The sequence below is a fragment of the Choloepus didactylus genome, chromosome 3, assembly GCF_015220235.1.
Source record: "Choloepus didactylus isolate mChoDid1 chromosome 3, mChoDid1.pri, whole genome shotgun sequence".
Classification (NCBI taxonomy): Eukaryota; Metazoa; Chordata; class Mammalia; order Pilosa; family Megalonychidae; genus Choloepus; species Choloepus didactylus.
This window is the reverse complement of record NC_051309.1, coordinates 93,016,416-93,029,538: the sequence shown is the minus strand read 5'-3', so window position 1 is coordinate 93,029,538 and position 13,123 is coordinate 93,016,416. Positions and strand designations below refer to the sequence as shown.

The 13,123-nt window shown below is 35.8% G+C and overlaps 1 protein-coding gene across 5 annotated transcripts in view; it reads left to right on the top strand.

Moving 5' to 3' along the window:
• MAPK10 (mitogen-activated protein kinase 10) overlaps positions 1-13,123 on the top strand; it is a 719,417-nt gene that overhangs the window by 190,618 nt on the left and 515,676 nt on the right. For 4 of the 5 annotated variants that reach the window (XM_037830184.1, XM_037830182.1, XM_037830186.1 and 1 more), the window contains one exon: positions 134-275. The exons of the other annotated variant lie outside the window; for it this stretch is intronic. The gene's annotated coding sequence lies outside the window, so the exon portion shown is untranslated. The remainder of the gene's footprint in view (positions 1-133; positions 276-13,123) is intronic. 5 annotated transcript variants of the gene reach the window in all.

Genomic DNA, 13,123 nt, shown 5'->3' with positions numbered 1-13,123 from the left:
CAATATACAGAGCTTATTATGTTTTATTGTAGCTCAGCATTTTAGTTGGTGTAAGCTAAATCATGTGTGGTAAGAAACAACTCCCAATCTCAGGGTTTACAGTAACACAAGTTGTTTTCTCATTCATATTCAGATGAATGGCTGGCACTGTTTTATATACTCTTCACCCCTGGGGCCATACCCGAAGAATCAGCCCCTATCTTGGATATGCTGATGTTGTGGCAGAGACAAAAAGAGACAGCAGATTCACAGGAAGTTTTTTTAAGCTTCGGATTGTAAGTGGTACACATCACTTTTCACTCATGTTTCATTGGTCAAAGCAAGTGGCATGGATTGGAGGTATATAATCTCCTGCAGGTGAGCCTGGGAGAGAGGGACAGCAATTATTTTCACAGTGGTACAATCTACCACACATGTTTGTCCATCTCTTTCTTTATGGCTTGTGTTTTTTATGCCATGTTTAAGAAATATTCCCCTAAGCAAGTGTCATAAAAGTATTCTCCTGCATGATCTTTGAAAGATAATTTTTTTAACTTTTTTTTTTAACCTCTCTGGAATATATTCTTTGGTATGGTGTGAAATGGAGAGCTCAGTTTATTTTATTTTGTCCTGTGGTTTACCAATGTATGAATGATGGCTATTTCATTCTCTTCTAATTTTTTTGAATGTAATCTCTGTCATAAATCCAGTTCCCATGTATATGTGATCGCTTTCTGGTGTCTCTAATATGTTTTATTTCTTTGCTTCTATATGCTTAGGCCAATTGCTATATTTACACCCTAGGGTGGTTCAGACTTGGGATTTAAATTACCTGAGGGAGATTTTTTTCTTCCACCTGGAGATCCAAGTAGAGATCATTTGCCTGTGTTGGGGGGTGTGGGTTTTTTTTTTTTTCTCTCCTGGGTTTCCTGTCATGGAAAAAGTCTATTCCAGGACTTGGCTTTCTGTGTCTTCTGTGTCACCTGTCTGGTCCTTGCCCTCCAATCCATGGCATCAGCTTCCTCAGTTATATCTCTGGCTCCAAGTTCCGTCTTCATTACTGGCATTTACCCTTTCTATTTATCATTACCCAGCTATGTAGTTCTAATTTGGGTGTTATATTTTCCTCAGCATTTCTCTATTTTGGTAATGTGAGGGGAATCTATATTCCTCAGTCTGCTCTGTTGCTGAAACCCATGGGAAGGAGACTCTAAAAACTGAAAATTTACAATATTTAAATATCCAATTGGTTGGTTTAGGGATACCCTGATTGTCAAAAAGAGAGATACTTTATGAAACTTATGAAACTCAAATCTGCTTAAATTATGTATCCAATGAACTAATGTTTAATATTAATTAAAAATCTGTTATTGAAGCTATTTTGATAGGTGAGCTTAATTTACAAAAAGCCCTCTGACTTGCTATGTAGCTGAGTTTAATGTCTCTGCCAATTTTTTCTATTATATGTGTGTGTGTGTGTGTGTGTGTGTGTGTGTGTGTGTGTATGTAGAAGAGAAAGAAGAAGTGGGAATTATGGAGGAAAGGGGAAGGGAGAGGGAATATTTTCTTTTGGTCCTGCTTTCTTCCTACAGCTACTTCCCTGCCTGCAATAATTTCTCTCCCTTGCAAGGTTAAAGTGAAAGCGAATGTTACATGTAACTCAAGTGTCTGATGCCTGGCTAGGCTCTACCTACTTGCGCTGGTTTGGATGTATTATGTCCCCCAAAACACCATTATCTTTGATGCAATCTTGTGTGGGTAGACATATTAGTGTTGATTAGATTGTAATTCTTTGAGTGTTTCCATGGAGATGCAACCCACCCAACTGTGGGTGATAACTCTGACTAGATAATTTCCATGGAAGTGTGGCCCTGCCCATTCAGCCTTGGGCCTTGATTAATTTACTAGAGAACTACATAAGCTCAGACAGAAGGAGCGGGTTTGCTACAGTTAAGAGGGACACTTTGAAGAATGCACAGGAGCTCAAAGAGGAGCTGCAAATTACAGAGAAATTTTGAAGACAGCCATTGAAAGCAGAGTTTTGTTGATGCTTTGGAGGTATTAGCCCAGAGTTTGCCCCAGAAAGCTGCAGCCTAGAGAGCAACATCCTGGGAGAAAGCCATTTTGAAACAAGAACTCCAGAGCAGGCACCAGCCATGTGCCTTCCCAGCAAACAGAGGTTTTCCAGATGCCATTGGCTGTCCTCCAGTGAAGGTACCCAGTTGTTAATGCGTTACCTTGGACACTTTATGGCCTTAAGACTGTAACTCTGTAACCAAATGAACCCCCTTTATAAAAACCAATCCATTTCTGGTATTTTGATGATGGCAGCATTAGCAAACTGGAACACTACTTAATAGAAAGATCTGATTACCCTCTTTCCACAACCAAGGGTTACCCTTCCTTTATGTATTTGAACCGCATCTCAGTTATTCTCTATTGTTGCTTGGTTCCTGAGTTCTGACTTCTGCATGCTTAGAACTTGCTTTAGTAATGTAGTAGATTAGAGTGCAGACTCTGGAGCCAAATGGTCTGATTTCAAATCCTGGCTCTGATACTTATCAGCAGTCTGATCTTAGGCATCTCCCTTAATCTTTCTGCATTTCAGTTTCCTCATCTGTAAAATGAATATACAATTAATAGCCACCTTATGGGGTTGTTCCATTATGTAGCACATGCTTTTCCACATCTTCTTGGATTTCTTTACCATTTTCTTTCATGCAGCCTCCACATGAGCTTTCATTCCCAACAGACCAGCACCTGTTGCCTTTGTTGTTAGGCCAGAACCTTCTTTGCTTGCACTGAAGACACAGAAGTACCTGGGAGTTTACTTCTCTCTCTATCCCATCAACTTTAACCAATGACTGAAACATGTCGAGTCTACATACTCCAGTGCCCTTGCCCCATGATGGGGATAACTTGCAGGGATGTTTTATACCAGAGCTCTCTGTAGGACTGAGTTACCTTCCCTGATTGGCCTCCTTTACTTTCTAGTCTCACTTTACTGGCTCCTCCCTGAAACACTTTCTGTTAAACCATTTTCATGTAAATCGTTGCCTCAGTTGGGTTCTGGGGAGCCCAACTTGAAGCAGTTTGTGTCAATATATAAAGTATTTTGCACATAGTAAGTCATTAAATGTTAACTGTTTATATTCACGTATTGCTGTGCTAGTCTAAGGCAAGGGTGGGTCTTGGTGAAGATTCCCTTTTCCTTTCAGTCTTATTCCCCAGAATGTATATTTTGTTATAATTAATTCACAATAGGACTACTAATATAAGGCTATGGTTTACTGGCTTCCCTGAAGGTTTGGGGATAACTAAAGGTAATTACAATATAAGACATAAAACCATGTATGATGAATACAACTTATTTTTAGATTCCATGGAGACTTACAAATAAGTAGATGCTGGCCTTGCTTCTCTCATTTGCTTCTCTTTCTATCCTGAGTGGAGGGCCAGTTCCTTTAAATTAAGGCGGTATAAATTCCCATCCTCTCCAGAAAACCCTTGCCTATACTCTACAGGATCTCTTTAAAACTTGACTTTGAATATGATCCCTTTCTTTGAGTGACTGAGGAGGAATAATGTACCAGGATTTAGGTTCAAATAGCATGTCAGTCACTAATTTCATAGCCTTTGACAATATGTCAGGGAAGAAAAAGAAAACAACTTTTAATGGAAGGGATATTTTTGATTTCTAGGACTGCAAACATTCAAAGGGTTCAGTTAGCCAACTTGTTTTCTGTAAGCCAATATCTTAATGTTCTTTTTGAAAGAGATGGAACAGTTTGCTTTAAGACTGAGATAACAAATGTCAAGTTTGAACCCATATGCTTGGTTGTAAGTGTTCAAATAGTTGTACTAAGTGAAACTCTGGAAAACTGGGTTTGCCAAGGAAATGTTATTACAGCTATAACCAGGGGTAGGCTATTATGGTTGTATCTCTGACCATAAAAAAAGAAAAGAAAACAAAAAAAACAAAAGAAAAGAAAAAAGAAGCACTGAAAATCATACCCCAGGGATAGCTGAAGAGGTAGGAGGCAGAGATAAATGAAGCATTTCAATTACTTTAAAATAAGACTCATTTACCCCCATTCTTCAGTTATAATGAATATAATACTTTGGTTTTTAAATAGACTCTTGCACATACAAAAGACTTCAAAGTAGACAAATTCTGAATGCTGATGAATAACATTTAGTTTAGGTTTTGAAGTATGTGATATGAAAGCTTGAAACTTTAGTTATGCCAAAGTTTTAAGCTTTAGAGTGTCTGAGAGCATTTCTGGAATTTCCTACTCATAGCACTGTAAATTTGAGAGAGAATGAATGTATGTGATACTGATATTTTTCTCAGAATTAATCTGTACCTTAAATTTACTAAACTGTAAGATATATACTGTTTTTAGTTGGAATGTTCAGGAGATTTGACTTAGCACATTAATTTTTTATTGCTGCTAAATAAATTACCACAAACAGAGTGGCTTCAAACAACGTACATTTATTATCTCACAGTTTCTGTGGATTAGGAGTCCAGGCACAACTTAGGTAGGTCCTCTGCTCAGGTTGTCACATGGCTGCAAACAAAGCATCAGCTGGGCTGCATTTTGAGCTGGAGCTTGGGATCCAACCTCTTTTAAGCTTGTGTGATTGTTGGTAGAATTCAGTTCCTTGTGGCTGTAGGAGTGAGGTCCTCATTTTCTTGCTGGCTGTCAGATAGGGCCATTCTCAACCCCTAAAGTCTGCTGAAAGTTCTTTGACACATGGTCCCCTTACAGCATAGCAGCTTGCATCTTCAAAGCTAGCAGGAGAAACCCTCCCTCTAGTCTGCTAAGACAGAATCTGATATAAAGTAACGTAATCACAGGTGTGAATCACAAGTGACTATGCTATCACTTTTGCCTTGTGATGTAACCTAATCAAGGGAGTATTTGCCATATTCTATTGGCTATAAGCAGTCATAGTTGCTTCCACTTTAAAGTATGTTATAGGAGGGCAGGATATTGGGGCCAACTTAAGGCATGTCAGCCATACTGAGTATACCCAAAATTCAAAAAGATTTCATATATTACATTAAAGCTGACGAGTTAAGTTGTTTTTTCATTTCATGTCATAGTATGGAAAATTGAGATATAATTAAGGAAATACTTTATTATGGGAACACAGGAGTCACTGAAAACATTGATGGTCTTGAATAAAGCCCTCTTTAGCTTTTATTTGAATTTGTATACCAAGTCTCTAAATTAAATAGAAGCTCTACATTACCTTCATTACTGTAATGATATTTTAGTGACTTTTGGTTGGTACTCCTTGGTGAACTCAGAGCTTCTAGGTAAAGGCCAGTAAACAGGATTTTGATGACATGTGTGGGTAAAGAATTTTTATGGAGAGTCAGATCTGTTTATAAGAAAATCGGACAACCAGTTAGAAGATTTAATAAAGAAAAACCCATTTGTAATAGTGATGAGATAAAATGCTAGGATTAAAATGAACAAGAAATGTATAAACTCTGCATGGAAAAATTAAAATACAACTAAAGAATACAAAGAAGATTTGGACAAAAGGTAAATCATACCATGCTCTTGGATAGGATGACAGACTATTATGACGCTGACACTTCTCCCTAAGTTAATCCATAAATTTAATATCCAATAGGATATTTTTGTTACTATTTTAACTAGTCAGTTGATTCTAAAATCCTTATGGAAAAATGACCAAGGAAGGATATCCTGGACAATTCTAGCAAAAAGAGAGAGAGATACAGAGACTTTAGGGGGATTTGCTGATCAAACATTAAATATTATGATGCTACAATAAATGTACTTTAATTATGTATGATACTGTTGTAGGCATAGAAAGAACAGAAAGTTATTAAAAAGATTCAATACATTTGAGATTTTAGTATAACGGTGGTATTTCAAATCAATGGTGAAAAGATATATTATTCAATAAACTGTTAAAGGACGACTGTCTGGCATCTTAGAGAAAAAATATAAAGAATGACCCCTACCTTACCTAAAATAAATCCAGATAGATCAGAGATATGAACGCTTAAATACTAAAGCATAAAAGTACCATAAGGAACCACAGGAGATGGTTTTATAACCTTGGTGATGGAAAGCCCTTTCTATGAATGACACAAAACCCTTAAAATCCATAAAAATGATGAAATATAATTTTATGAAAATAAAATCTAAAATATATCATAAATAAAAACAAATGACAAAACCAGAAAAAATATTTGAAACAAATTATGGCAAAGGTCTAAATTTTTAATATATAAAATATTCAATAAATCAATAAAGAAAAAGACCATGGGCTGATTAAAATTGAGAAAATCTCACCAAAAAGGAAAAAAAAAATGACTCAAATAGATGAAAACATTTCATACATAATATGAAAAAGGCAAGCATAAAATCATAATAACCTACCATTTTTTCCATTATGTTAAATTGGCAAAGATGAAAAGTTCGATAACACAAAGCAAGCAAATATGGGGAAATATGCTCTCATAAATTACTGATGGGAAAGTAATGCAAACTGTTGGAGGGTAATTTTGCACTATCTATCTAAACAAGAAATTCATGTAACCTTTGACCCTACTATATATTTTCTAGGTATTGATCATACAGTATACTCATACGTGTGCATAATTAATGTATACAGAGATAGTCATGACAGCATTGTTTATAAGAGAAAAGTTTGGAAGTTTGGAAGTGTCCTTTAATAGAGTATTGGTGAATATGGACCACACTCCCCTTTGTCCAGCGAATGGATGGATGAGTAGAAAAATGGGGGGGGGGGGAAGGCACCCAGTGTTCTTTTTCACTTTAATTTTTATTCTTATTATTTTTGTGTGTGTGGTAATGAAAATGTTCAAAAATTAATTTTGGTGATGAACGCACAGCTATATAATGATACTGTGAACTATTGAATGTACACTTTGTATGACTGCATGGTATTGTGAATATAGCTCAATAAAATATGTATATATATATAAATAGAGTATTGGTTAAATTAAATGTGGTGCATGAGAATAATAAAAGCTAATTTTTTAAAGTGCTTATTATATGACAAGTAGTATAGTAAGCACTCAACAAGTACTATAGTAAGCACTTTGCATATATAATCTAATTTAACTCCCACAGCAACTATGAGAGATAGGAACCATAATTATCCTCATTTTACAAAAGAGGAATCCGAGACACAGAGAGTACAACTACCTTGCTCCTAAAACAGAGTAGCTGGGACTCAAAGGGTGATGCCCTGGAGTTGATATATTCTTATCCACTAGGCTCAAGTTGTCCTTGTACATTTGATTTCTAGGCAGGTGTAAAAAATAGGAGGGCATTTTGTATGTTCTGTACTGATATATATATTTTATGAGCAAACTGCAAGGCATAGAATGGTGTAGTATGCTCCCATTTCTGTGGAAAGAAAAGAATGTATTTATAAATGTTCATAAATGTGTGGTTTATCTAAACAAATGCAAAAAAAATTAGTACTAGTACTTGCATTAAGGTAGGGGAACTGAGTGTCTTGGGAGACAGAAAACACTGTTTATGTAAATCATTTTGTGGATTTAAATCTTGTGCTATGTACATATCCTACCTATTTAAAAAAAAAGAAATGTAGTGTCAATAATAAAAGCAGTAAAAACAGGGAAATGTACTTCAGGGGCCTAGTTTATATAGCATGTGTTTGCAAGTGTCTCAATTCCATTTATAAGGACCATTTACGTTATAAAAATTTAACATGCATCATAAACAAGTGAACAGATGAGCTCCAAAAACTGAGAGATTATTTACAACACATACAGCCAACAAAGAATTATTATCCAGAACATATAATGGAGTCTTACAAATGCGTATGAGGAAAAGACAAGCAAACCAAGAGAAAAAATGAGCAAAGACATGAAACAGACAATTTATGAAGTTTAGCCTAACAGACACATGAAAAACTGATCAACCACATTGATAATGAGGGGAAAGCAAATTAAAAAAAGATATACCATTTCACATCTAAATTGGCTAAAATTTAGAACAGTAAGATGTACCGGTGAGGATTGGGAACCAAAGCAAATGTCATCCCAAGAAGTACTGGTAGGAGTGGAAATTGTTACATTCAGGAGAGGTGCTAATGTGGTAATACTTAGCAGATTTGAAGATGCTGCTGAAGAACTATGACTCAGCAATTCCAACCACATTTGCTCAAGGGGACAAGTGCAAGGATGTTCACAGTGGCATTGTTTCTAATATTGAAAAATTTGAAGCATCCTGTATAACTGCATGTAGGAGAATGAATAATCAAATTGTGGTATATTCATCTAATGGATACTATCCTGCAGTTAAGGGAGTGTACTGTATTAATATGATTTAAAGTGGTTGTATCACAAAATCATTGAGTGAAAAAAAGCAGATATAGAATGATTCACATGAAACAATACTACATATTGTTTAAAGATGCAATCATATGTAATAAAAGTACAAAATGTAATAAAAGGATGCACACCATCTTTAGGATAGTGATTTCTTCTGGGCCATCAGGAGTAATAGGATCAGTGAGGAATAAAAAGGACACTTCAATAATGTGTATTTTTTTAAATTTCTAAAAAAACAAAAGATTTAAAGTAAATACAGCAAAGTTTTAACACATTAAATATGTGTGACCTTAGGAAAGTTAATTAACCTTCTAGTGCTTTAGTTTTCTTTTCTTTGACATGGGAAGAGTAATAATACTTATCTTAGATATTGTGAGGGTTAAATTAGCTAATATGTATAAAGTTCTTACAACTATCTGGCCCATGATAAATACTCAATACGTGCTCGCCATCTTTATATTTCTATATATTTAAAATTTTCATAATAAAAATGTAAATTAATGTTGCTATGAAAGAAGACTGAAATACTTTTTATAATTTGGATAAGCTTGAAAAATGACACTATGTAGATTATTATTGTCCTGAGTTCTACCATATTCACCTCAAAGTGGATCAAATATATCTGTTAGTGGTTCTTACCCTAGCTGTCATTTTATTTGAAATATGCCACTAATACTTTTGCCTTCAGTCATCAACCAGTCAAGGGTGAAATGGAAAAACACAGCATTACTTTTCTTTATTCTGGAGGTTTGGAGGTAGATTTGGTTTCCATCAGCATTTCCCATGGACTGTGACAATTTCTGCTGAGCCTGCTGGATTTTTGGCTCCATACTTTAATAACTCACAAAGAGACCTCCTTTTGTGCCTCTAGAATGAAATAAAAATCTTTTCAAGCTCCTGGTGGAATTTACTACTGTTTCTATTCATTAACAAAAATACCAGGAAACCACAAGAGACAATAGTGGGACCCAGCATGCCCCTGGAATAGGTTGTTGTGTGTCGTTTCTCCTGCTCCTTCTCTGTTCTCTGATCTGACTGACAGATTAAGCTGGTGCTTTCTAAATCACTAGAGTCTTCATGGCATATCAGATTGCTCTGATATTGCTTGAGATTTCTTTGAAAAACATAGTGCTTTTGAATGACTTGGAAAATACCTTCTGTTTAGAAAAATGCTTATCATTTTGACCCTGAGCTGTCAGCAAGGCTGAGACTATAAGAAAGGAAGAAGGAAGGAAGGAAGGAAGGAAGGAAGGAAGGAAGGAAGGAAGGAAGGAAGGAAAAATCCTCTGAGCATCATCTGTCTAGCTTTAAAGTGGAAAAAATCTACACAATTGGACGAGCTATGAAAGCCATGGTTTGAGGTCTGAAATTTCTATTGTGAAATATTGTGTCTTTGGGACATGTGCTTTGTGACTAAAAGGTTCATATGCTTTCTGTATCTATGTAATGGAAAAGTAGGTCTCTTTGAACCCAAACTGAGGGCAACTGTTGAAGCGTGAGTTCCTCTGTGAACTCAATGCTTGTAGCAAAATAAGAATAGGGATATCTTAGCAATTTCAGTGCAGGCTTTGGGATGAATCAGAACATTGCACTCCAGATCAGATAGTCTCATGACTAAGTGAAAAAGCCTAAGGAGTCCCAGGTTTGCTTCATAGACCACAAAGACAGGCACCCATGCATTCATGATTGTGCCGGTTTGAATGTATTGTGTCCCCCAAATGCCATTATCTTTGTGGTCTTGTGGGGCAGAGATTTGCTTGGAATGTGCCCCACCCAGCTGTGGGAGATGATTCTGATGAGATGTTCCCATGGAGGCATGGCCCCACCCATTCAGGGTGGGCCTTGATCGGTGGAGCTATATAAATGAGCTGACTTGGTGGGAGGAATCGGAGTGTAGCTGGGAGTGATGTTCTGAAGAGGAGCAAGCTTGCTAGAGAGGAACGTCCTGGGAGAAAGCCGTTTTGAGGCCGGAGCTTTGGAGCAGACGCCAGCTGCCTTCCTAGCTAGCAGAGGTTTTCCGGACGTCATTGGCCATCCTCCAGTGAAGGTACCCAATTGCTGAGGTGTTACCTTGGACGCTTTGTGGCCTTAAGACTGTAACTGTGTAGCGAAATAAACCCCCGTTTTATAAAAGCCTATCCATCTCTGGTGTTTTGCATTCTCCAGCATTTGCAAACTAGGACAATGATGCATACATGTACACATAAATGCACTCCATCTCTTTTATCTGGCATTGCTGAAGAATGAAGTTTTCTCCATACAAATGAAACTTATTCAATTAGCTTAATAGTTTAATATTTTATATGAATTTACTTTCTTTAATGAGTGTACCAAACACATTTTAACTTTTTCTTGATGGTTCATCCATCAATATTAATAATTAATTATTATGTTTTTTATTTCTCTTTAATGCTTTGCTTTTATTTCTCCCCTTCCCTCCATTACTGAAGCAATGCTTGTTACAGAATAATCAGACAATACCAAAGAGAAAAACACTATTTATCAGACTTATTCAGAGATAATCATTGCTAACTCTTTTTGCAAATCTTTGCAAGCTCACACCCATATACACATGTATTCTTAAATAGGAACGTACAATACACTATCTCTTATGATTTATCATGATCACATTTTTTTTAAATGTCAGTAGATCCATACCAGAATTGTCATGTTAAATAACAATGCAGTACTCCATTGTATGGGCATAATATATTTTATTTAAATAATTCCATAGTCTTGGATAGCTAGATTATGTTCAACATTCTTAGGTCACAAATGACACTGTGATGGATATATGTATGTGCTGGTATGTGTATTGTGTATATACATGTATCTTTAGGTATATCCTTATTTATTTATACTAAATTAGTAGATAAGGAATTTATAGATCAAAGAACATACATATTTTAAAGGATTTTGATACGTTCTATCAGCTGGGGCTAATATTCAACCAATTTATCCTGGTATGGCTACATGGTTAGTCCATAACTGGTGTTTATTCTGACTGTTCAGTGCTTGTGCTTTACTGGTGGTTAAATATGTTATAACATTTGCTTTTGCAAATTACCCCACAGGAAGCTATATGAATTTGTACTCCCACTCAGATTTACATTTTGAGGAGAGACGAGGGGCTCTTCCTTGAAGGTTTTTGTTTTTATGTAAAATAAAAACAATTACCCAAGCACAGAAAATATTTGAACATAGAAATAATTGGGGCAGAAAGCTTATTTTTTTTTTCATGGATTAAAACATACAGTACTTAAAAATATTCGAACAGGCACTTCACTAAAGAGATATATGAGCATAACTAAACACATGAAAATGTACTCTACATCATTAGTTGTTAGGAAAATGTAAATTAAATCCAAAATGAGATATTACTACACAACTATTTGAATGGCTAAAAACAAAAAGAAAAGACTGAAAACAAAAAACGAAAAACTCTGACAATGCCAAGTGCTGGTATGAATATGGAACAAAAAGAACACTCACACATTGCTGATAAGAATGCAAAAATGGTACAACCACTTTGGAAAACTGTTTGGCAGTTTCTTGTAATGTTAAACATATACTTACCATATGATCTAGCAATCCCACTCCTAGGTATTTACCCAAGAGAAAGGTAAACTTACGTCTACGCAAAAACATATATACAAATATTTATAGTGGCTTTATTCATAATTCTCCCAAACTTGAAACAAACCAAATGTCCTCAAATGACAAATGGACAAGAAAACTGTGATACCTCCATACAATGGACTAGTACTGAGTAATAATAATAATAATAAAAATGAACTATTTATGCGTGTAAAAATGAGAATGTCTCTCGAATGCATATGCTAAGTGAAAGAAGCATGATTCAGCAGGCTACATAATATGTGATACCATTTAAAAGATAATCTGGAAAAGTCAAAATTATAGGACAGAAAACCAATCAGTGTTTCTCAGGGGCTGAGGGTAGCATGAGAGGTTGACTGTAGAGGTGCATTGTGAGTAAATTTTAGGGAGTGAGATTGACCAAGGGTCCCAGCTGCCGTGCTCTGAAATCCTTTGCTGCATTTGCCAAAGACTGAGCATAGCAGGGCCACTAAGGCAGGTCCTAAATCATGAGCTCCCCAGATGGCCTTGTCGAAACTTCCTAAGACTAAATTGCAGTGTAGGATGCTTTCACCTAACTTTCCTTCCCTCAGATCGGTTGATGGCTCTCCTGTCCTTCCCTGATACCTTTCTCATTTTCTGTTACACAGACATTTCCCCACATAAAATCCTTAAATGTTTTATGCTCTGCTGGCATCTCCTTCTTGTAGGACCCAAACTAATAACCTCCAGTTGTGTGCTCTATAAAATGATCACCACAGAGATAAAACATATAATTATGTTTCTTAGTAATTTTATCTAATTATGTCTTTAAAAATATTTATTGAAGTATATCATTCACAAAGAAAAACAAAATATAAGTGTATAGCTCTATGAATTCTCACAAAAGGAATCTATCACTCAGATCAAGAATTAGAACATTACTAGTAATTCAGAAGGCCTCTAATATGCCCAGTGATTAATTCCCTCCCAAGGGTAACCAGTGTTCTTAGTTCTTAACACTATAGACGTGATTTACCTGTTTTTTATTCTGTGTAAATGGAATCATTCAATATACACCTTTCTTTTGATCTGGCATCTTTTGATCAACATTATGTTGGTGAGATTCATCCATGATGGTATGTATAGCAATAGTTTGTTTATTTTCACAGTGGAATATTGCACTGAATT